Source organism: Macrobrachium nipponense, chromosome 6, assembly GCF_015104395.2.
Source record: "Macrobrachium nipponense isolate FS-2020 chromosome 6, ASM1510439v2, whole genome shotgun sequence".
In the NCBI taxonomy this organism is placed as follows: Eukaryota; Metazoa; Arthropoda; class Malacostraca; order Decapoda; family Palaemonidae; genus Macrobrachium; species Macrobrachium nipponense.
In genome coordinates, this window is record NC_061108.1 from 60,598,395 (window position 1) to 60,624,798 (window position 26,404).

A 26,404-nucleotide genomic window follows, 5' to 3' on the forward strand; every position below is an offset into this window, starting at 1 on the left:
TGATGCACTCGAACTAAAATGGTATTTAGTTAAACCATCTGGGTCCCTGGGGGATTTTTCCCACAAGCAACAACAGTCAACAAAAATAAGGCCAATCAAAACTGCAAATATTATTGGAAAACACTAGCTGTATAAACAGACATACAAAGATAGGAAGAAGCAGTACTTCCTGAAGATCCAACATACAAGTTTGTATTCTTGAGAAACAAACACTAAAAAACCTCCTCTGCCCCTCCCTTACAGGGATCCCCACCATATACTTGAACGAGCAAATTGTATGTTCAAAGAACAGACACATAGGTCTCAATCAATAGATTGAAACTGGTATACCTTACTGATGAGCCCCACTCGTCAACATATCTAAGTATAATCATCAAATCCAACCATCTAGAAAACTGAATAGATGATAGAACTTAATGGTTAGGAGTAATCTAGTACCATATAAACATTCCAAAAAGATAACATTTAAGCTAGAATGGGGAGCAGATGCCTGTATGTATATCATTCCATATTGACTTGGCTGTTCCATATATATTGAAACCTAGTAACTTATCAGCATTCTGAAAGTATTTTACCAGGTAGGAATGCAAAATAGTTACACAATTTGCATTCCATTCTTTTGTATATATTCCTGTTACATTCCTATTTGCATGCAGTTTTAGTCGTGTGTCACCTGGTACCTTGTCAGTATCCCAAACGGCACAGCCCAGTAAGGATGTGGAGTGGCTACACACTCCATTAGAAAAAAACCACCATCAAATATACATATCTGCTTTAATTACCCCTTAAGAGCCGGGCTAAAAAATTTATGTGCAGCACCCCAGACTGGACAAATTTTGAGGTCGACCAGATTAAGTAAATAACGCATCAATGGAAAGAAGAAGACATGTAAATGAACATGGTGTAAGAAAAAAATTCTCCCTACCTTCCACAGGAACTTAAAAGTGACTATTTACAACCCCTTTTTGGGCCTCTTTTACATAATAATCATATGTTTTACCAAGTTATAAATATTTTTCTAATAATCTTTAAATTTTTTTGTAAAATTATAATTGCAGCTCACACATTATCATAACAGATAACAACTAGAATCAGTAACAAATTCTGAATATGTTTGTTGTAAAATATTTACACATTAACTGAGATCGAACATGCAGTAACTTTCGTGGATTGTACATATTTTTTCTAATATTTCTTTGCAAAATCACAGTTATAACTGACATTCTTTCATAAAAAACTAAGAACTAAAACCAATAGCAACCCATAGGCATAATTATGAGCAAATAAATAAATTGACGTCATGGGAAAAAGCGAAGCACAACATGCCCTATTGGAGTCAAAATCACAGCTAACTCGTGAGCCATCTACAATCGTTGACCTGAGCTAGTCTAAAAGTTTCCAATAGTGAATTTATAGCCATAGAAGTAATGGGACCTCTGTACCACCCAATTCCTCCAAATCGATGGAGAGTAATATTGATGGTCACCATGAGTGAATCCGCCCACTACTCAAAACCTGTTGTTGTTACTCATATCCGTCCATTAGGGGGTAAACAACCTCAGTGACATATGAGTGCATTCCTGTGTTCTTTGTCTCTTTTGGTGGGAGAGCCTTGTAAGCTTCCAAACTTCATTGCTTGAATCAGTTGAATTATTCTTATCTGCCAACAGATTTATTTCTTTTATAGTTATCTTTATCGTTTTTATTTTTTTAGTATTTATTTCTAGAATTTTTATTACTATAATAACCAAAACGATAGATATTAGTGTTTAATCTATAGTTTTATAAGTCACTGTCATGAATAGTGACATTCCTGATGCCCTTTTAAGTCCAAGTTCAGCCCTGATAGGAAAAGGGGTGAGAAGCTGTGAAAAATAAAATGTAAAAATTGACAAGTATTAATGTATAATCCATAGCTTTTGAAGTGACACTCCCAATGCCGTGAGAAGAGGTGAAAATAAAATGTAAAAAATTACAGATAGTATCAAATCCATAGTTTTCGAGGTTGTGAGATGCCCAATGCCCTTACAGTCCCAGTTCAGTACCGATAGGAATTTGGATTAGGAAGGGGTGAAATATAAAATATAAAAAATGCTGATGATGTGAATGAAGCAACTATCCTAACAGGAAAGAGAGAGAGAGAGAGAGAGAGTTACAAGGATTAGGATGTCTCAAAGACTTCTTAGTCCATCTGAGGAGGCATCGCATGCTCACTTATCTTTAGGAGCAGGTTTTACTTTTCATTCATACTGCCCTAATGATTTTGTCTGGCTTTCTTTCAAACTACTCCACACTGTTGCTGTTTAAAACTTCTGGTGGCAGTTTATTCCATGCGTCACATATCTTTCATGTGAAGAAGTTCCCACAATGAGATGTGTTGTATCTCTTCAGCTCTAATTTTCATTCTTTATTTCTTGTCTGGTTTTCGTTTAACGTAAATAGGCTACTGTCTACTTTTGTTATGCCTTTCAGTATCTTGAATGTTTCTATTAGTTGTCCTTGCAATCGTCGTGTTTCTAAGCCATACATGTTCAGGCTCTCTAGTCGTCTTTGGTAATCTATTTGCTTGGTGGATGGAATTAACTTTGTGGCTCTTGCCTGCACCCATTCTAATCTATTCATGTCCTTTTTTGTGCTGGTGACCAAAACTGTACTGCATATTGATGTGTAGAGCTGCAGCACCGTTTCCTTGTTTCTGTATTTGAACTGCCTCTTTATGTATCCCACTAGTTCCTGCTCCTTCTTTTCAGCTTTTATGCACCGTTTTGTGGATTTTAAGTTCTTGGTAATAATAACTCCAAGGTCCTCTTTTTGTTCTACACTATTTATGTGATTCCCAAACAGTGTGGTTAGCATGAGGGTTCTTTGTTCTTAGAAAGAGAGAGAGAGAGAGAGAGAGAGAGAGAGAGAGAGAGAGAGAGAGAGGAGTAGAAGTGGTGTTAGGGAGGAGAAAGAGGGGAAGTGTGTGTGTGTGTGTGTGTGTGTGTGTGTGAGAGAGAGAGAGAGAGAGAGAATAGAGTTGGTGTTGGGGAGGAGAAAGAGGGAAATATTGTGGGAGAGAGAGAGAGAGAGAGAGAGAGAGAGAGGAGAATTTATCGGTTGTTATTCAACGTTTTCCCGGCCATTGCCGGGCTGGTCAGCTAGTAAAACAGTAAAAATAAGTAAAACATCTTAGGACCAGTACCTTTCAAAACTCTTCTCTCTGTTGTAACCTTCAAAGAAGAAAAAAAAAATGGTTACACACCGTCATTGGCCACGGTGGATTTTAATTTCGTTTCACGCCATTTTCTCTGTTGATTACACATACAATTATGCAAATATATTAATGTAACAGCATGTGCATATACGGTATAATAGGATACATAAGCAAAGTATACTGTTTACTATATTTACGTACTCTCCGAAAGGAAAGCTGTTTAAATTTGTTAATACGTAGCATAGGAGACACTATAGAGTTTGTCTTTATTTAGAGAGACTTTCATTTTTATCGTAAGAGGGAAGCTACGTACTCACTTTTCAATCTGGTCTATAAATTACGCACGATACAGAAAGAGTCTGCAATTTCTAGATAAACAAAATAAACACGCGAGTTCAAGGGAAAGCATCGTGCGTAGGAACGGAATCCTCTTACTTTGCTCATAATCGTCTTTTCCTTTCGCCTGCTCCTGCAGGACTTATGCCATTAGACAGACGAGTCACAGAATCCAGTAACAGCTTCTGAAAACTTTGCGGATTCTTTGCCGCGCCAGTAAATTGCCTCTCGTCATGACAACAGGTTTTCGAACTACTCTGATATCACACAAATAGTATTGTTTGAATATTTCTTTTGCGTGATGGAAATGTCAGAATTTACCATTGACTTCAAACTCTTTCAAAAATGAAAAAATTGAAAACAGCGTTTGTAGATTGAACCTTATAATCAGTCTTGAAAGAGGATCTGAACCTTTTCGAGTTTGCCAAAATCTTTCTTTCTACGTCATTTCAGCAAACAAAAACGTTACATATGAATATGTTTTTGAAAGTTCCTTGGCTCTTTTTCTCATAAATCATTTAGATAATAATGAAGAAATTGAGTGCTCCGTGTGTCGTCCATCTGTGCACTTCCCTCAATAAAAAGTCACATTTATTGTCACCGAAGCTGAGCCTTAATTCTCGGGATGGTCGAGTGTTTTCTAGGCTGCCCAACTCGTCTTTGACTTCTTACCTGAAAAAATGAAAGAGGCTATCAGTTTACTTTAAAAGATTTTCTTTTCTCTCTGTTTCATTGTCTTTTAGGAGAAGGTACAAGTCGAACACCAAAGATAAAGTAGAAATCTTGATTTATATTACCATTTTAGTATGGACTTTTTTAAGAGTATTCTTATGGTACACTTGTGTAAGTATAGGTATATTCATATATAATTACGCACAAATACACACACACACACACACACACACACACACACACACACACATATCTATATCTATATCTAATATTATTATAATATATAATATATAATATATATATATATATATATATATCATATATATATATATATATATAGATATGTGTGTGTGTGTGTGCGTGCGTGCGCGCTCGCGTGTGTGTTCACGGAGATTGAAGAAATTTTACAGAAATACAAAAATTACTCAAAAGGGTCAAACTTCAGGAAACGCAAAGAAACTGAAAAAAAATTCCTTAGCATCTTACTCTTACTTTATCTTGTGTGTGTTCTCTACCAAAATAAAAAAATAAAGAGTGTAAGCATTATGCAGTCCCTTTAAGGTTCAAGAATGCCCTAAAAAGGACACTTCAAACCTTTCCCTCACAAGACGGCTCTCTTACGACTCTGGTAAGCACCCGTGAAAAAAGTCGTAATTACTATCTTTTGTTGCGGTACATAAAGCGTACATGTACTCGTACACAACAAACTGCCCCTGAAGAAAACCATCCAACATTATTCTGTAAAATAATTGCGTTTTAAATAAATATAATACGTGTTCCTACTAAACAGCAACTATCTAAGTGTGAATAAGCGTCCCCGGGGAAGGGAGGTCATGTAGGTAGGGTTCCTATTACGTAAGACGAAGCCATGTAAGGTTACTATTGATGAATACAAAACACGGCTAATATACACCTCCGGATACCTTTACTATTTCATGTTATTAGCCTTTCCGACAGTTTCATAAATATTATTGTGCTCTTTTAAAATGATTTAGTTTAATTTTGAGGTTAGAACATTTCCCTCCCGTATCAATCCGGGATTTTCAGCTTATTTTCTTATGTTTAACTGAGCTATTTCAAGATTTCTTATCTGCATATATCGTAACTGAATAGGCATTTCATTAATTTCATTATATGGCAGGATTTTAACTAGCAATGCAAATGTAAGTATCTTCTGCAAAAGGCAGTGGCTGGTTGCACACACACACACACACACACATATATATACTTATGGTCACCTAGATAATGTTACTGTTACCTTATAGTGAAAAGTGGGTAGGTTAACGGCGATTAACGGGGAGACCGATCTACCTAATTAGATACAAAAAATGGGGGGATGTCGGCTGGAGGCCAAGTACAAGTTAAAGGGAAAATCGTAAGGAAACGCCAAGAGTTGAATTTACAGGGGAATGTATTTACTAATTCAAGGTTCCAGCTAATGACCCCCTCATAGGCCAAATACTGGAATAATTGCTGGAAGCAATGAGCACGGGTTCCAGGCCATGTGTGATGATTCGCAGCGTGTATTTACTAGCGCAGAGCACAAGGACAGGGGAGATCTACCTTCATAGCAGGGAATTGCAGGACACCTGCAATACAAACATCGTTTAAACATGTGTGCGCCAAGGGGTGTTTGGATATGAATTTAACATAAATTGTAAGAGTCCTCAGAGGGCAGAGAAAGAATGAATCACTGCTCAACCATTACTGTACTGAGAAGGGGAGGAGTTGAATATAGCCACTTCCTGGGGAACCACAGCTCTTGAATCAAAGCATCTTTTTAAGGGAGCATAGCTGTGGGGATTAATGAATCACTATGGAGGATTGCGCAAGCACTGATACAAGGGGAAAATTGGTATATAAGTAGATTGCCAACTGGGTCAGGGGGTATGCCCAAGTGTGACCCGAGCCCGACATGGGACTGTGAGAATGTGAGGCAGGATTGCACGAGTGGCCTCTTTTTATTAACTGACCTTGATTAACTAGCGGATCTTGGGACCCAACATCTTGGTGAAACTGCAAAAATACGGAAGGCGGCAGCAAGAGAAAGAACAAGAGAGCAGTGGGATACGTCAGCAAGAGAGAAAGGGAGAACCAGGCCTTTGCTGTACTAAATACACAAGTCAATGGTGAAAGCAAAGGCGATTCATAATACTTCCCCTTCTTAAGAGTCATTTCAACCCTAAGCAGGTTGAAATGGCGAGAACAAAAAACAAAAACAAAAAATTCCTTTCACCGTAAGATAATTCTCTTTCTCTCTCCTCTGAGGAACTTAAGCTAATGTAATTTGTTATGGCCTTTTAACATTAACGTACTCTCATTGACTTGCAACCACTAATTATAAGTATGACATTTTGCCATTGGACTTGTTAAAGATACCTTCTGCTCATTGACAATTAAAGTTCTCTTGGGAAAATCTCGTACGTATAAATGAACACAATCAAAATTGGAAAACTAATTGTGATAAATTGAAAATCATAATAAATATTGTCTTTGCCCAGGCATATTATTCTCAAGGATTAGCTAATAAATTTCACATAATTATTTTATAAAAGAGAGAATAACAAATTGTAAAATCTAAGTAAGCATATAATTCTATCTTACTAAACTTTTACTTAATCTAACTTTATTCTATAAAGGGATAGTAATAAACTAAGTTCTATCGAATGTGAACGCCATGTATTCCAGTGTAAGACATTTCATAGGATTAATTTGCCCCGAGGGGGGCATTACCAACGCGCGACGCCAGGTGTGTTAGGAAGTCTACGGTTACGTAATATAAATCGGACCCAGTGCCAGGCGGGCAGAGATAAACAATAAAAATAAAGATAGATGTAAATATTGATTCTCGGTCGAGAATAAACAAATGCAAATAACAATATTGGGGATGATGGATCACACACCTAAATACATGATTAATAAAAAAATAAATAAATAAAGCAATGCTTTAAAAATATCGCCTTAGTAGGCAGTGTCAACTATACTTTTCCATGCGCATTTTTAATAATGGAAGTAACTCAATTGATACCCGGTGCATCTCCATTTGATCTTCATTTTGGCTTAAGGCTTTGTAGCGAAAATTGTTTCAAAAAGTGATGATATCATAAAGTTTAGAGGTCATTGTGGCAATTGCAAATGCACATACTACATTCATAGATTATTAAGTATGTAGTTAATTCACTCTGTTAAGTTCACGTACTAATACCCCTTTAATGAATATGGTGCCAGAGGTGTCACTTAGTGTAGGAAGTCTGGGGGCTTCTTAAAGGGCATTACGAGAAGCTCCCGAATGCCATCATAATAATTCTCAATGACTTGTCAAATTTTCAGTGCCAGATCTGCTGGCAATGAACGCTGCCTAAGCGGAGCATTCAATAGAAAGAGGTGCCTAAGAGGCGACGATGAAGAGAGAAGGAAATTATAACGAGAGGGTATGTAAAGTACAAAAGAAGAACAGTTGCAAAAGAGGAAGAAGAAGGAAGTTGAAGTAGCAGGATCAGGCACTCTCCTCTGGATTGAAAAGGGCCGGAATTCTTTAAAAATGAAATATGGCACTGTGCCAGGCGCTAGTGCAGAGAGAGCCTGTGGGCTCCTCCAAGGTTGCTGGAACCCTCGGCGTCCTCTGCCTCTCTTCCTTCAAACTCTCGGTTTGACAATGCCGTGGTGCTGCAATAGCATCAGCCCCGATTGCTGCATCAGTTTGAACAACGGCGTTCACCCCCGTGCCTGGCACGGTGAGACGTACCCGCGTGAAGTCAGATTAATCAACAGATATCACAAGTTTAACATACGACTAGAATTTGAGAAATATCTAGAAGTGTTCGTGAACTATCGGTGATAAGATTAGTGTGAAAATAGTAGGATAAAGCGTCTTCTAAGTTAGTTTAACAAGTGTAATACTGAAATCAGAACAAGATGGCAGTAAGTTCCAACTGCGGGAAGAGGTGGCGTAATTTAGCTTGCTTGGCGGATTCGCAATACGATGAGGTAGCAGGAAGGGAACTGGCATTTCTCATCTATGAAATCAGCAACAGTCCTAACCAAAAAGATACAAAAGCATTCATAGATATATTAGAAGGATATAATCCTTCAAACTGGAACAAATCTAATGAAAACATCTTGAAAATAATTGAAGAAGTTCCAAATAAAATCCAAGTGGTCAAGAGACTCATAAAGAAAATATACATAAACCAACATATTCCGACAAGAAATGAATAAGTGAATCTTGTGAATATCCTAATTGATGCATTAGGAAAAAGAATGCCAAAAGCATGCAAACTGTGTAAGGTTTGGTATAGCATAGTCAATCCACAAAACCTAATCAGAAAATGTGCTGCATGCAACATTCCGACCCATCCACAGTGTGCTGAGGTAATGCAAGATTTGAGAAAAGATACAAGAATTTTTTGTTCAACATGTCTATCATGGATAGACAATGTTATTAAATCAAGATTGAATGTACAAATAGTTGAGGATGAAGAAGAAGAGGAAGAAGAAGAAGAAAAAGAAGAAGAGGAAAACGGAAGAGAAGTAAACAAAAATGAAATGACAGAAGAAAAAAATAAGGAAAACAAAGAACAAGATAAAAGTATGGATGCAGAGATACTCATTGATACTACATATGAGGCAATAAAGCAGCATACCTACGAAGAAATAAATTACGATATGACAACAGAAAAGCAAATCCCGAAGAGGCTCTACCCAGATCTACACAATGACGGGAAAGAGGAAAAAATAGACAAGAAAGACAAAATCTGCAACCTTTTGAAAAGAGGGAATTGCAGATTTGGAGAAAGATGTTACTACAAACATCCTAAGGTATGTCAAAAACTATGAAATATATGGTAAATGTGCATACTTAGATGGCTATGGGGATGATTGCAGAGATCTGCATCCAAAAAATATGAAAAAATAAACCTAAAGAAGGAAAAGGATGTAAGTTCGACAAAAATGCAAATATATGCACCCTGTAGCCATGAATCATAATCAAATAAATAACCAACCAAGTAATAAAATCCAAAATAAGAAAGAAACAAATAAAGAGAGAAATCAAGAATATCAGGTAAAAGAGAAAAGCAAACCACCAATGAGATATGCAGAGGTGTCAGCAAAAAATTTCAAAGCATCAGCTCCGAAATTCTACTCAAGAGATAATAACTGTATTTATTATGCAAGAGGATATTGCAGAAACGGAGAAAATTGCAGATTCAGACACAAAATGAATAATTATGATGAAGGAAGATCAAATATTATGGAAAAGTTGGATTTTTTTAATGTCAGAATTTCTGGAAATGAAGAAAAAAGAACAACATACCAGAACAGGAAAGAGACATGGGAAAATCCTTATTACTACCAATATTAAATGAAGGAGAAAACACGCAAACCATCATAGTGATGAATGCGCAGGGTTTAGTTACGAGTAACTCAAAAAGAAAAATAGAGTACTTAGAAGAACTAACCCAAAATGAAAAGAAAATAGATATAATGAATATAAGTGAAACCTGGTATTCCCAAGAGACTGGGAATGATGATCAAATAAAAGGGTTCCAAACTTATAGATCAGATAGAAAAAATAGGAATCAAGGGGGAACCGCAATATATGGGAAAGACAAAAAACAAGGAAAATATATGAGAAATATAGTAACTCAGAATGTGAACTAATAGCGGTAGAATTTGAATCTGAAAAATTGATGAACATAGTAATATATAGACCTCCTAATACTAAAGAGTTTGACTTAATAATTGAAAAATTGGATGATATATGTAGAAATCACAAGGACTGGACTATTCTCCTATCTGGTGACTTCAACTTTCCTTTCGTAGAATGGAAAGAACGAATAGGAGACTGTGGTTGTACTTATACATATAAAAAAGAGAGTAATAAGTAGTGCAGAAGATAAGAGGCAATTTGAAAAGCTATTAGATATGCTACTAGAATACAACATTCAACAAATAAATCACCTGCCAACAAGAAAGGAAAATACTTTAGACCTAGTATTTGTGAACGAGATGAATTATGTTAAAGAAATAATAGTTTATAATGCGAGTATTTCAGATCATAATGTCATAGAATTAACAGTTCATTCCAAAGCAAGTGAAAATAGAGATAAGCAAGAAATGAAAAAGTGGGAAGGATATGGAAAATACAACTTCTACAGTAAAAATATAAAATGGTCAGAAATTAATGAAGAATTAAACAAAGATTGGGATAACATTTTCGTAAGTGATGACATAAGGGTAAATACGGAGATATTATATTATTGGAAGAAAATAGTGGATAAATATATACCGAAGAAGAAAAGTAAACATCATTCATGCATACCAAGAGACAGAAGGATCTTGTTCCAGAAAATCAGAAAGTGGAAAAAAGGTCTTGCAAAAGAAAAAAATGCATGGAAAGTTTATAGAACTAAAAAGTAAGATAGAAAATGCAGAACAAAAGATTATACAATCAAAAGAAAATGAAAAACGGGAATTGGAAGAAAAAACCCTATTAAATATCAAGCAAAACCCCAAACTATTATACTCATATGCGAAGAAGATGAATAAAAGAAGAATAGAAAATAGGCCCTCTGAGAATTGAAGGGAGATTAACGAATGAAAAAAAGGAAATTTGCAACATACTGGCAGAACGATATAAGAGAGAATTCACCCCTAGAATAGATAATGAAGATAATGATATAGAAGTAAGGGACGAAAATAGTGAATATTTAGCTGACATAGAAATTAATGAAGCTGATATTGTGCAGGCAATTAATGAAATTAAAAATGGAGCTGCTGCAGGGCCGGATGGAGTCCCTGCTATTTTGTTAAAGAAAGTAGTTCATTCTATCGCAAAGCCACTTGCAATATTATTAAGACAAAGTGTAGATACAGGCAAGATTTATGATGAGCACAAATTAGCATATATCACCCCTACTTTCAAAAAGTGGATCAAGACTAGAGGCAAGTAATTGTAGGCCTGTGAGTCTAACATCACATATTATGAAAGTGTATGAAAGGGTAATGAAGAAAAATATTATGAAACATTAATAAAAATAATTTGTTTAATATAGGACAACACGGTTTCGTACCCGGAAAAAGTACACAAACCCAACTGTTAGTCCACCGTGAGAACATATTCAAAAATATGAAAAGCGGAAATGAAACAGATGTGGTTTATCTAGACTTTGCAAAAGCTTTTGACAAAGTAGACCATAATATATTAGCAAAGAAAATTAGAAAACACAATATCGTAGATAAAGTAGGAAGATGGTTAAAAGAATTTTTACACAACAGAAAACAGATAGTTATTGCAAACGATGAGAAATCGGATGAAACCAAGGTAATATCCGGTGTGCCACAAGGTACGGTGCTAGCTGCAATATTGTTTGTTATTATGATTGAAGACATAGACAGTAATGTTAAGGATTCGGTAGTGAGTAGTTTCGCTGATGACACAAGAATAAGTAGAGAAATTACTTGTGATGAAGATAGGAACGCTCTACAAAGAGACCTTAACAAAGTATATGATTGGGCAGAGGTAAATAGGATGGTATTTAACTCTGATAAATTTGAATCAATAAATTATGGAGACAGAGAAGGAAAGCTATATGCATATAGGGGACCTAATAATGAGACAATCACAAATAAGGAAGCAGTTAAAGACCTTGGTGTGATGATGAATAGGAACATGTTATGCAATGATCAAATAGCCATTCTGTTGGCAAAATGTAAAGCAAAAATGGGAATGTTGTTACGGCACTTCAAAACAAGAAAAGCTGAACACATGATTATGCTTTATAAAACATATGTTCGTAGTCCACTTGAATATTGCAATATGATATGGTACCCACACTATCAAAAGGATATTGCACAAATAGAGAGTGTACAAAGGTCCTTTACAGCTAGAATAGAAGAAGTTAAGGACCTAGACTACTGGGAAAGACTACAATCCTTAAAATTATATAGTCTAGAAAGGAGAAGAGAACGCTACATGATAATTCAGGCATGGAAACAGATAGAAAGAATAACAGAAAATATCATGGAACTAAAAATATCAGAAAGAGCAAGCAGAGGTAGATTAATAGTGCCCAAAACTATACCAGGAAAAATAAGGAAAGCACACAGAACATTAATCCACTACGCACCAGCATCGATAATGCAGCGTCTATTCAATGCGTTGCCAGCTCATCTGAGGAATAAATCAGGAGTGAGCGTAGATGTGTTTAAGAATAAGCTCGACAAATATCTAAACTGCATCCCAGACCATCCAAGATTGGAAGATGCAAAATATACCGGAAGATGTACTAGCAACTCTCTGGTAGACATTAGAGGCGCCTCACACTGAGGGACCTGGGGCAACCCGAACGAACTGTAAGGTCTGTAAGGTAAGGTAAGGTCTGCTTGACTCAGTCCCAGACGTTCTTTGGCCAGCTGAGGATAAGCAGAGTCCTTACGCTTGGACTGGTTAGCTGCTGACGGACGGAAAGAGGAGGAGGTTATTACGGGCTCCCAATTTGGGGTGACTGACTCTGGGGTGGTTTGCGAGGCCGCCCCGTTGGTGGAGCTTCTGCTATGGTCGGGTATGTCCTGGCGAATTCTGAGTGGAATTAGTCCTTCCAAGGCTTGCATGTTGGTAGCGGAGTTGAGCCGGCTGCGGTGGAGAAGTAGCCTGGATAGGGAGCTTCGAGAGGAAGACTCGAGTCTTGCCTGGGTACTGGCACAGAGACCGTTCCCGGTGTAGTAGGACGATTCAAATGTGGCTCAACGCTCATAAGAGGCAGTGCATGGCACAATCTAATGCTTTCAAGTGGCGCTGGCTGTGCAGGGGCATGTCCGGGAGGACTGCAGAAGGTTCCTGGAGCGAGGTAAGGGTGAGACTTCAAAATTAGGTGGCGTAATGTCTTAGCCTAACAAGACGTCATAATCACCGGGAATGTATGTCGCCACTGGGCAGGAACATCTTAATATGATTGAGGCTTTCAATAACAATTAAGTTATGTTTCTCAATTCTCGCTCTGGGAGGAACTTTAGCTTCCTTAATTACCGATAGTTGCGCACCAGAGTCATTAAATGCTCGGACCTGGTGTGCAGGATAGTGACCTCTGGGAGGTGCAACAAATATGGGGCCCTGAGCTGGGGGGCCTAAGGTAGGGCAACCAAAAATTCATAAACCAGACCTACCTTTAAGACCAATTATGGCTGCTTATAACAATCCTTCTTTCTCTGTCTCAAAATTTTTAGCTGGACTTTTATCTAAATATAGTAATAATGAATACCCTTTAAAAAATGGATATGACTTTCAACAACTGATTACCAGACAAGATGGAGATTACTATATGGTTAGTTTTGACGTTGAGTCTCTATTTACCAACGTACCTCTTAATGAAACCATCAACATTATACTTAACAAAATATTTATTGACGAAGATACAAATTTCCATGGTTTTAATCAGGCTATTGTTAAACAATTACTTGATCTTGCAGTGCAAGATTCGATGTTTGTATTTAATAAGCGACTCTACTCGCAGGTCGATGGAGTTGCTATGGGTTCTCCTTTAGGCCCTATTTTTGCACATATTTTTATGTCTCATTTGGAGTCTGAGTTTTTAAGCCCTCATTATATCGTAAATATGTTGATGATACCTTTGCCTTGTTTCAACACCCATGGCAATGTCATTCTTTTTTAGAGTATATGAACAACTTTCATCCTAATATCAAGTTTACAATGGAAGTAGAGAACGATGATTGTTTACCTTTTTTAGATTTGAAAATTACCAGAACTAACTCTGAGTTCTCCACGTCAGTCTATAGAAAACGTACTTTTACTTGACTGACTAACAATTATTATAGTTCGTGTCAACAATCTTTTAAACTTAATACTATTCACACTTTGGTTAATAGAGCACTGAAATACTCTTCGTCTTGGCAACTATTTCACATGGAGATTACTTTTTTGTTGGGTTTCTTCAAATCTAATTCATATCCACTCGAAATTGTTCAAAAAACCATTAACAAAATAATTAAGAAATTCTTACAGCCACCAATACCTAATTTTAATGTCCCCAAAAGACTATTTTATGTCACGATCCCTTATATTTCTGACTTAAAATTTACATCCAGCCTCACACGAATTATTGAACATGAGATACCATGCCTCAAAGTTAAGTTCATATTTAGCAATCCCTGTACAATTGGTTCCTTTTTTAACTATAAAGATCGCCTTCAGCCTTTTATGCGATCCAACGTTATATATAAATTTACATGCCCTGGATGTCCGGGCTCTTACGTCGGATCAACTCGAAGGCTGTTAAGGGTCAGATATTGCTCTCACTTGGGCTTCAGTTTTCGTACTGGTCAGAGAATAAAACAACCTGAATTTTCCAACATCAGGAATCATGCCTCTCATTGCAAAATAGAAGTACAAAAAGAACAGTTTTCCATAATAGACCATGTCAAACAGCCTGACCATTTAACTACCCTTGAGTCTATATATCAAGAGGCTTGTTCCCTCCCTCAACAATAATACGCCCTCAGCAACTCTGTACCTGGCATAGTTGAAGTCGTTTATTTTAACGTGTCCTAGTTCATTCTATCTTCTCTCCTCACAATGAACAGTTGGTGTCTTAAGCAGTCTCTTTTAACCTGTTTTTTGCTTTGTTCTTTTATATAATTTTAATTTTACTTATAAATGTGTCTTTATGTTTTCAGACTGATGATACACAGAGAATTTAATGTGCGAAACGTTTCTTAGAATAAATTGTCATTACTACATCTTGTATCATGGACATCCCCTGGAGGTTATATATATATATATATAATATTTATATTATATATATATATATATATATATATATATATATATATATATATATATATATATATCTATGTATATACCTTGATACCATGATTGCTTCACCTCTTATGTGATTCGTCTCTTAACTCATTCTCACAATCTCTTTCATTCCTGTCACATACATCAACATCCATTGCTCTACCTTCCAGGTTTCCATTTACTCCATAGCCACAGTCTTGCACATATCTACTCCTACTCCTTGCTCCTCCTGCAATCAGTTTAAAACTCTTTCACTAGTTTCTCCATTTTGCCTTTACTTTCTTGACTAATCTGCTAGCATCAATCAGTGTTCAGTCCTTTCCTTTACTTATGTCTTTATCCTACATCTTTACATCTACATAAACAATATTTCCCTAAATTCTCTTATTGCTCAATCCATAAAGATATTAAAAAGTTAAGACTCGACACTTTGCTGTCTCAGACCCAGCCGTTTTTACACAAGATACAGTCACTTTCTATTCTCCACACTCTGATCAAGATTCACTTACACCAGAAAATCTTTTAATTACTCTCAACTTATCTTCTACGCCATACACTGCTATTGAATGGATCCAATTATGAGTTTTATTTTGTGCCTTATATGGAATTTACAGTTCTCCTCTTTTTTTTCTAAATTCCCACATACATCTTTCCTAGTATAGTAAAAAGCTTCATTTACTATACTAGCTTCATGCAAATCTCCACTGCAATACACATACACAGAAACACATGCACAATATGTATAATAAGCAAAGCAGACACATATTCATCATTCAGTCATTCCCCTATTCCCTTCTACGTCATCTGCTCATCAGTGCCTTCACCACTTTATCCAACATCCCATTGCACTCCCAGTCTCCCATCAACTTTTATTTTACCCTTCTTTACAGTCACTTTCGCAAACATTCTGAGATCATTACATACCTTACCTACTCTTGCATCTAAGAGCTCTTCCCGACCTCCTTCCTCCACATTCAACAAATTTCCAACATACTTTCCTATCGATTCAGGACCACATTCTCTTGCGAGAGCATCTCTTCTTTCCTAGAGCATTTCTGTGGGCACATCCCTGTAGAACTTCTAATGGCACAGGCATGTGGCAAAAAGACTGTTTCTTCTATTATCATCCTTTCATTTCATTGGATTTCCCTCTTTGCCCTGCCTACCCATCAAGTGCTCCTTTGTTCTTAGCTCCTGCCCACGAGGCCATATGTTGGGTTCTAAGCAACATCCTTGCCTTAGAGAATCCCTCTTCATGAGTATGATCTTAGAATGAACACTTAGTCCTTACTCATAAAGATGACCCGGCGCTGTTCAAAGTAACCGAGATGAACGGTTGTGGTATACAGAAACCCAGATAGGATTATTGGGGGACTGGTGACTCCTCGACGTCAGCCCTATTATTAAGATTAATAATCTCTCATCCCATTCCATTTTCTAATTAACACAGAGTAGTAGCTGAATGAGAAGCAGTATAGGTTGTTGGGGCATAGAATTAGCGTTAATTCCCCATAGCCCTCTCATTCTAGAAGGTCCATAGCTTTGACTGGATGTGTGAGACACCACATTCTCAGATGCAAATTTGGTAACTAGAGCCATCATTAAAATTTAACGAATTGTGCATCAATTTTTTTCATTGCTAGCCCTGCTTTTCTTGACTATAAAAAATTACCTTATTTTTAGCTTTATCTAATCAGACTGCTAGCAATTTAGGTTTATGTCACAGGTCAGCATTAAGAGTTTGTAAAATAAACTTAACTATTGTCAAAACTGTATCCAAGACCACACCGGAAAACAGTGCTCCAAACAAGGAAGAAAACAAAAGAAGAGTTAAAAACTTCGATATAATACCGTAACCATTAAACATTGCTGAACATTTTTGTAAGATTCCAAATTTTTGAGGAACAGAGAATGCCATGCTTTTTATATGCTTCTCAAAAATAGATTTCATATCAAAAGTTACTCATAAAAGTTAGTCACTGACGTTTAAAAGTGCCATTTAAATGTAAAAGGGTGCAGAGACAAAAATGCTCTGGATCGACTATCATGCTTTGAGTTCCAGAAGGGTCAAGCTTATGCCCCAATACCTGCTCACGATGTATGAGTGCCAGATCTTAATTCGAGGACTCTGTAACCTCAAGCATGAGGAATAACAGCTAGAAGACGAGTATCATATGCGAATGGAATCGGTTTGTTCTCCAGACCTTACATGTACATGTTGAAAGCGATCCACCAGTTGCAAATAATCTAGCTTGTGGATAAGTGTCTTTTGATTCACGCTGAAATCTAAACTGTCCTAGCTGATGTGCAATTTTCTCCATAATGTCCATTGTTTACTTGGTCTAGTTTACTGAAGTGTCAGTGCAACAAACCGTTTGTTAAGCTAGACCAAATCAAAGAAGTAGATACTATCAAGGAATACGATTTCTAAGAGCTCGCGACACTTGCCTGATGACACTGCTCATGACCCATTCTGCTCCACCTCTCCTTCAGCACAAATAACTCTTCCCAGTTGCTGAAGATATTCCTTCCATGGAAAGTCTTCGAAGAAGAAGGCAGCACACATTCCATGAGATGATTCGCCCATCATATGAGCCACGCCTGATCAATGTCCTTGTATGCGTTGCATTCTTTCTCAAGAAGGAAAAGAAGCGGCAGGAATTTGTTATTATATTTACCCATACATCTTAAGTACTGTAAGTTCTAAGGGCCTTCGTATACAGTAGCAAGAATCATATCATAAATGATAACATTAATCGTGAAAATAATAACTGCAAAAAACAAAGACCACGAGAGTATTCAGAAACCGAAAACCTCCGTTAAGGCTGAGCAGTCCACGTCCCAAAAACAAATTCTGGTTATGAAAATCTGCTGTAATGCTTCTGAAGTTTCTCTCCCGAAATGGACTGATGGAGCTCGCCCTTTGGCACAATTTTCTTCGACGCCTGCAAACAAGCATTTAAGTAACCCGACTGACAAACAAACAAACACAAGCCGTCAAACAATCAAGAATCCTACCCAAAATCATAAATTCCTTGTCGCATCTAACGAGCAAACCGACCAAGAAGCGTAACGGCGTTGGCGATAACAACATGGCTGCAATAAGGACAACAATGATGATAATAATGATCATTCAAGAGTTCATTTTTGAACAAACGTGAACCGAAAAAGTTTCCTTTTGGGAACTAAATGACTCGAAAGATAGTATAAACGATCTCATGTGAACTGCAGAGCAATTCATTACCTGGAACTCGAAATGTTTAGAGAAATGCTTGAAATGAAATGCAGCAGGTAAATTGCAGTTAATTGCTGTGAAATTCGCCTTCATGCAGCGTTATGTTCATTTTCTAATGCTCTAATGAGCGTGCGATTGAAATGAAGGGAAGCGGAACGACACAGCAAATGAAAATGCGGCTTACTGAATCGTTCTGTGCCGCAAATTGGCGCAAATTGAGTAAATATGAAACAAAAAAGGAAATGGAAATATTACTTTTTTGTGTCATTTTGATTTCTTTGCATTTTTATATCGGGCATCAATTAAAAAGAATAAACTCGAGTGTTTTTTTGCAGATTGGATTATGGTAATTCACGCCTGAATTTACAGCTATTTCACAATAATTAATTAATTGATTAATTAATAATAATAATAATAATAATAATAATAATAATAATAATAATAACCATCTCATTACCTGTGTCTTCTTCAGGTCAAAACCAACGAGGCAGCCGACGCCACCAAGTTCTCCTGAAGATGACGAGCGCCGCGCCCTCAGTTTCGACGCTGGACACAGCTCCTACACTGCCCCTTCGCCTTCGCCGACTCCCGCACCTAAATCCAAGGCCCCCAAGCTCTTTAAGGGCAAGAGATAAGGGCGGCCCCCCAACAACTGCTGACCTCTATTTACCTGTGCCAATGGATTGCTGATAGTCATCGACGAAAAGATATTGTCCCCACATCATGATCTTGGGTCAAGTGCTCTGCCAGTGTGACTTGAGTTAATAAATTTTACGTCACAATAGGCCATGAGTCAACTAATTTACCATCATGCCCTCAGATCATGAGCATTTAATTCTTAACATTCCAAGTCAATCAGGGTATTGTACGCCGTCAACTAGGTTAACTTCGAGTCGTAATAAAAATGTCTGTTTATGAACTCTCCAATTTGTTCCTCTTGTCGCGATCTGTACCTCGTAATACTGGAGGGTAATAGTTTATTGTTGCAATATATATATATAATAATATATTATATACTATATATATATATAGATAGATAGATATATATATATATATATATATATATATATATAATATATATATATTATATATATATACTATATATATATATATACTAATATATATATATATATATATATATATATATATATAGATAGATAGATAGATATATAAGTATATATATTATATATATATATACTATATATATATATATATATATATATAATATATATATATATATATATATATATGATAGATTAAATAGATAGATACATAGATAAAATTTACAGGCTGTAAGGTTAAGAAATCACATATATGCTTACGTGTAGAAAACTGATGTATATTGTACTCTACTGGAAGAACTTATATATATATATATATACATATATATATATATATATATATATATCTATATATATATATATATATATATATATATTGGAGTAGGTAGTAACGACACATCTCAAAAGAGGAAACGAATAGCGAAAGTGAACGTGGCTCTCATTATGTATAACTGAATCACGAAAGTTAGGAACGTGATAAATCCATAAATAAAGATATATGCCACGAAGGAAAAATAAACGAAGGAGTAACTGCGAGACCATTACGACCGTTTCCACGTCCTTATTTACTGGAGCAGAACTGGACATGACAAATGGGACAAAAGACAAAACAAGAATCTTCTTGTTTTGTTTTTTGTCCCATGTATGTCAGTTCTGCTCAGTAAAGAACGTGGAAACGTCGAAAGGTCTCGCAGTTACATCTTCGTTTATTTTTCCTTCGTGGCATATATCTTTATTTATGGATTTATCACGTTCCTAACTTTCGTGACTCATATATATATATATATTATATATAATATATATATATATATATATATATATATATATATATATATATATATATATATGGATGTGTCTGTGTTTATATTTCACGAATGTATGCATACTATTTTTCATATACTTAGCAATGTATCTTATTTGTCCATGTATAATCAAATCTTTACAGGTTACTCTTGTTACTTTTGATAATTAGGCATCAATATTAAATGAAGTTAATCTAGAGATGGTGTTCAGTTTTCATAGATATTTAGGTCATTGATAATCCATCCCCTTCCAAGTGTGCAAGGAAAGGAACCACTAGAAGAGGAATTGAAGCTTTCAGTTTTGTTTCTGAAGTAAGACAGGATCTCGACTAATTATATTTGGAAGTGGGGAATTAGACGTTTATAGAATACTCATAAAATACACAATGGGTATATTTACTGCAACTTATCTTTTTTTATTCTAAAGAGCACCTGCAACGATTAAAAGAAAATGCATTTATCTGGGATACACCAAGTAGCCACCTCAAAAACCGGTCTAATCAAGCTTAGCCTGATCTGATATATTCAAGTTATTTATCTTACCTCAACCTTATCTAAGCTAACCGTAGAAAATCCTATTTAAACTTTCTGGAACCATTCAAATCTAACCTAGCTTAATCCACTCTTAGCTTACCTTTCCTAGCTCAACCAAACATAGCCTTACCTAGTGGAAGTGTTTATATCCAGAACCAAATAATCTGGCTTCGACAACAAAAACGAAAATCCATAAAACAGTAAATGAGGACTTACGTGGCTGTTGAGAGGAATAATATATATTTTATACGTGTTCTTCTGAGCTAGAAGGTGCTTAATCTTTTTCTTCTCGTCCATGACTTCATCCTCCTTCTCAAGTAATACTAAGATAAGAATAAGAAACGCTTCGGGAATAACGATCACTTTCATAATACCAGATTGTGACCGAAATTAGAACTTGAATATAGCTACTAGTAATGTTTAGTAAGCAAATCAATCAATTCAATAGTATATTAGCGAACATTTTCTAGCATGTAAGATTTACAATAAAACTTTATTAGAATAAGAAACATTTAATTTTATCAAGTGGAATTAAGTCTCTTACTGATTAGATTATAATCCAGCTGTATTTTAATGCTGATTGGTGTATATAAAATAGAGATGCATCTTCTTTATTTGTCGTAGACTAATAGCGAAAGTGGATAGAAATTACTCTCTTTCTATTTCTGATAACTACCGCAGAAGGACCTGGTGGTGACTGAGCACCTCTACGCTAATCTTGGATTTCCTTAGCATTGAACATTGCTCAGCCTCACGGGTTCGTTTTTGTGTTAGGTACCTCGTAAAATATTCTCACATTTTTATGTTAATTTTGTATATTTTAAGGATTTTTGCCTTTACTCTTCAATCTTAGTATTTTCCTGGTGGACATCAGAAACCACACAAGCACGAACTTCTGTTGAGAGAAGTTAGTTTCCGGAATTACCGGAATATATATATATATATATATATATATATATATATATATATATATATATATATATATATATATATATATTACAAGGAAAAATGAATCACATGGTATAAATCCTAAACAGTTTCTCTAAAAGTTTTCTTAAACATCTTCAAGAGAAGTAATATGAATTATTGGTGTTAAGTTTGATGATGTTAGCCATGTGCTGGCAAGGCTCTTACTCCTTTGAGCAACCTGTAGGGTATATAGTGACAGAAACTAGAAATTGACAATGTATATGCTAGGGTGATAGTGTAAACGAACGCACAGGCCAGCGGAAAACATATTCCCACTTCAGAGGAAAGAATGAAGAGCCGAACAACGACGTCGGTCGGTCAGAGGTCAGTGTCTTATTCACAAATCTTGTTTTTCCATCAAGGTAGTCTTACACACTTGTTATTAATCCTCGACAGAGTACCTTCTTTAAATCTATATGCTTATATATTCACATAAAAAATAGATCAAGTTTATAATTTCCAATACGGAAAAGAATGTAAATTTGAATCTACCTGTAAATATCACTTCATAAAGTTTCGGTGTTGCTATTAGTAATTTTGTTAAGCGGTTTGTATAGTAAATTCTTGGACAGTAGAATATTGAGCAAAATCACTCCATTTTGTGTGATATGACTCATATATGTGGACAACATAGTATGCGTTTGGCCAGAAAACCAAAACGTAAACACTTTGACAAATCAAATGAACTGCTACCATCAATAAAATTCACAATGGAATTGGAAAAAGACGGTAGCATTCCTTGTTGGTATTGCCTAATACATGGAAATAATGACGGGATGGAGTAGAGTCTTAAAAAATCTATTAATATAAATGCCTATTTACATTTTTATTTGGAGAATTCAAGACAGTAGAGAAATCAGTACCTACGTCTGTTTTTGAGAACATTACGTTACGTGGGCCTTGAATATATTGATGGTGACATAAATATAATTAGGAATACAGGCGAGAAATGAAGACCTGATATTGTACCTGACAATACATTAACAGCGGCAATAACGAGTTTTAAAAGACAATAATAACAACACGGAAACTTATAACACAGGACACCTATCCGAATTACCATATGGTAGTGAATTGAACTATTTCTTCATCTCCCTAAAAAAGGGATGTAGCATTTACGAACAATAATACAGTGACAAAATCACAAAACCCCAGCAACACAAAAGGATTTGCATATCGTGTCATGCGACATTTTCTTACAGGTGAAACTAGAAAACCACTAAAAAAAAAACACACGAACAATGTATGAGATTTGCGCAACAAGAGAGTAGTTCAATTTTCTTTCATGTCAGAAAAAATGAGTCACTTTGACATGTGCTAAAACCTTGGATCATTCTTATGATGATTGATTGATTTGTATTATATCTGGCGTCACAACATCTGGGTAATTGACACCGATTCTTATGATGTTTTATAAGTAAATTCAGTTCTGTAAAAGAAAGATTTTATGAAAATAGGAATATCAAGCGAAGCAAATGATCCATTATTCTCAAAAGAAATATATAAAACATAGATTTTAGAAAGGTATTTTGTCATCTCTTGATAGCTAAGATCACTTGAATTAGAAAGCAGTTTGCAACTGAAGCTCTGATTTCAGTCCCAAATAAATCTGTGGTTCCTCCATTTCTCCTGCCCCGCCTGAAAGTGCTCTTCACTGGTCTGTTGGTTCGTCTCGACTCTCACCATAGCATTATACTCTGTACCAATACATCTTTTTAAGATGTCAGAGATGAAAAGAGCGAAACCAGTCAGGATTTATATAACTTGTGTTTCGAATTTTCACTTTCTTAAAATTATATATATATAATATAATATATGTATGTATGTATGTATGTATGTACGTATGTATATATATACGTAGATTATCACCAGCTTATACGTGCAAATATAGTTATGATTTTTTTAAAGAAAACTTAAAATTCCATTTAGTTTCACTTGAGCCTTGTAAAACGAGTGTAGCTATTTAAGACTTAATATTGTCACTAATCTCGAATGCTATTGTAGGTTATCTGTTAATAAAGTATGCTGAATAAGATATTTATTTCTTTGAGTAAGTTTGTATCCTTTTTTAATAGTTTACAATGGATAGTTTACTCGTATAATTAAACATTGGGTTTTGAAGGGAGCTACCTGTAAATACTAGAAGATCCAGTTCCTAGCTCGAAGATGAAGCAAGTTGTACCTTCGTGTTCAGTGATATCACTTGCTTTTATGATTAAGCAACAAAGTGATGTCCAGGCAAGACCTCCCAGATAATGTAACGAGACCAGATTACTAGATTGTGTCTAGGCAACAGAAAAAGATCTTTTTTCATATATTTTTTTTCTAAAACTTGATCTCCCGAATATATGATGCCTGGATTACTGGAGACTTGATGTTTTTCGTAATTTCTTTGGAACTTAATCACATCGAGAATAGAAAACAGGACTATCTCCCGAGTTTACTCTTCTCATCAGACGAAGATTGGAAAATTTTCGGACTGATTTTCTATGAAGCAGAAAACTAAACTGATACTGTTCGGGGATTCAGTGTCATAGAATGGAATATGGGACAATGTCTTGGAACTCATATTCCCGCCAGAAGAAAACTAAATCTCGACAGTTAGAAATACGACCAGCACTTGTTGGTTTGTTTCAGTTCGTTAGTCTGAAAGTCGATAGAATTCAAAGTACTAGTCAAAAACCTTGATCTATGAAATGCTCATAAAAGCAAGACGTCATGTTGGGAACAGGGTCAGCAAATATTATAACCTTGATTGCGTATAGTTTGCTTTCTCTCTTCATATTATAGGGCCTTTGCACCCATTCACTCACAAAAATGCACACAGATATATATATATATATATATATATATATATATATATATATATATATATATATATATACACACACACACAACACACACATATATATATATTATATATATATATATATATATATATATATATAATATATATATAATATGTATGTATATATATGTATATATATATATATATATATATATATATATATATATATGTAATGAGGATATTTCCTCATTATTCATTTGGTAAACGTGTAACTCGAGCGTCAGGCAAAACAAACAAACCTCTCTCTATTCCAAGTAACTAGCGGCTTGCGACTCTTTCTCTCTCTCTCTCTCTCTCTCTCTCTCTTCACCTCTTTCTCTCCACTCTAACAGGTAACCAAAATGAGAGAGTTGCATTATAAAAGATACATTTATTAACAATGAATAAATAATGAATTAATCAAGTCTTACAGACTAACTTAATTCAATTAAAACCCCAACAGTAAAAGTCCAAATAGTAACGGTCACCAAATCTCTATTTCCATCGGGACTCCCTCGCTTCCCCCATGGTTCTTGCCAGAACCGTCTGTTTCAAAGACATAGAAACACCCCATAAGTACACACACAAGTTTAACAATCAGAGATTAAAGATTGAATATTACCACAAAAATGTCAAATAGGTAACAAGCCACTCTTTGGCTAAAACAGTTCAAAACTCTCCCAAGCAGCCGGACTATTTCACACACTTAATAAAAAACCACTTCGGAGAGCACCACGGCATCTTGCCTTTCTTCCAAAGACGGCTCTATCAAAATCCCCCATAGACTTGCGCATGATACATTTTTAATAGGAAGAGGCGCACACGCACATACGAACGCACAGTTCGTTAGTGCCTCATAATTACTGGCTGCAACCAGTTTTCCCAAAGGCACTTTGAGAAGAGTTCATAAACTGTCGTACATTGACTTGTCTAACTATGCAGTTTTATCTTGCACCATCCACAGAAACCCATTGATCAGCTTTCCTCAGGTCGTTGCTTCTCCACATTCCAATAGGTCACAGCGAACATATTGGCAATAATATCATTAATGAAAACCCTAGGCCTACATAGCTCGGCCACCTCGGAATGCTAGCTCCCGCCTAGCAAAATTGTCAAACAAAATAGCTTATGTAATATAAAACACATTGGCCGGCTTAAAATAAAATATAAGTAATAACTGCACGTCTCTGGCATTATAAAATAAAGTCTGTTATGCTTTTATCTCCAAATAACACTAGAATTTTCTGTCATCTCGGATTCTTGAATATCCCTCTTTGTTGTCTGCAACTAGCTGAACAGACTTTAGATAACTGTAGGAAGCTGTAAGAAGACGGAATGCCTCCCTCATTGTAGAAGACTTCTAACGACTTCTGCAGATCCCCAAAAGACACGCTGTAGAACTCTCGTGATTGCCATCGTGGAAACTCTTGTAATCACCCTGGACAAAACGACAGCAACCTCTCTGCACGGCTGGTGGATGTCTTGCTAGCGTTGGGAAACGACTTTTTGGTGTGTTAGTATGTCAGTCAAGTCATTGGTCAATCTAAAAAGAACTAACCCCAGACATACTACTTCTATCAAACAATGATCTCAAAAAAGTCACAAATACTAACTGAACGTCTCCCAATTAACTCCATTTAATATGACTACTAAATGATAAGTCATTATCACAACTCTCAAAGAAAAAAAAAACATCAAGTTCTCCAACTCAATTCTCCAAACTCACACATCAGCACACACACGACTCAGAAATCACAGCAACTCCACGGACTTCTGCACTCACATTTCAAACTCGAATGTTATCATAAGTAAAAAAAAGAAAAAAAATCGTAATGAGCCCAAGGAAAAAAAAAAGAATCACGTAACAAACCCAGACCCAAAAAAGGTTCTCTCAAGCTCTGATATCTGAATAACCCACAAAATCAGCAAAAATCTCCAATGTTTAACAGCAAAAA

The 26,404-nt window shown here is 35.8% G+C and overlaps 1 long non-coding RNA gene across 2 annotated transcripts in view; it reads left to right on the plus strand.

The window, feature by feature from the left end:
* LOC135216787 (uncharacterized) overlaps positions 1-19,236 on the plus strand; it is a 401,154-nt gene extending 381,918 nt beyond the window's left edge. For both annotated transcript variants that reach the window (XR_010314919.1, XR_010314920.1), the window contains one exon: positions 18,728-19,236. This is a non-coding gene — a long non-coding RNA (uncharacterized LOC135216787). The remainder of the gene's footprint in view (positions 1-18,727) is intronic.
* The last annotated feature ends 7,168 nt before the right edge of the window (positions 19,237-26,404 follow it).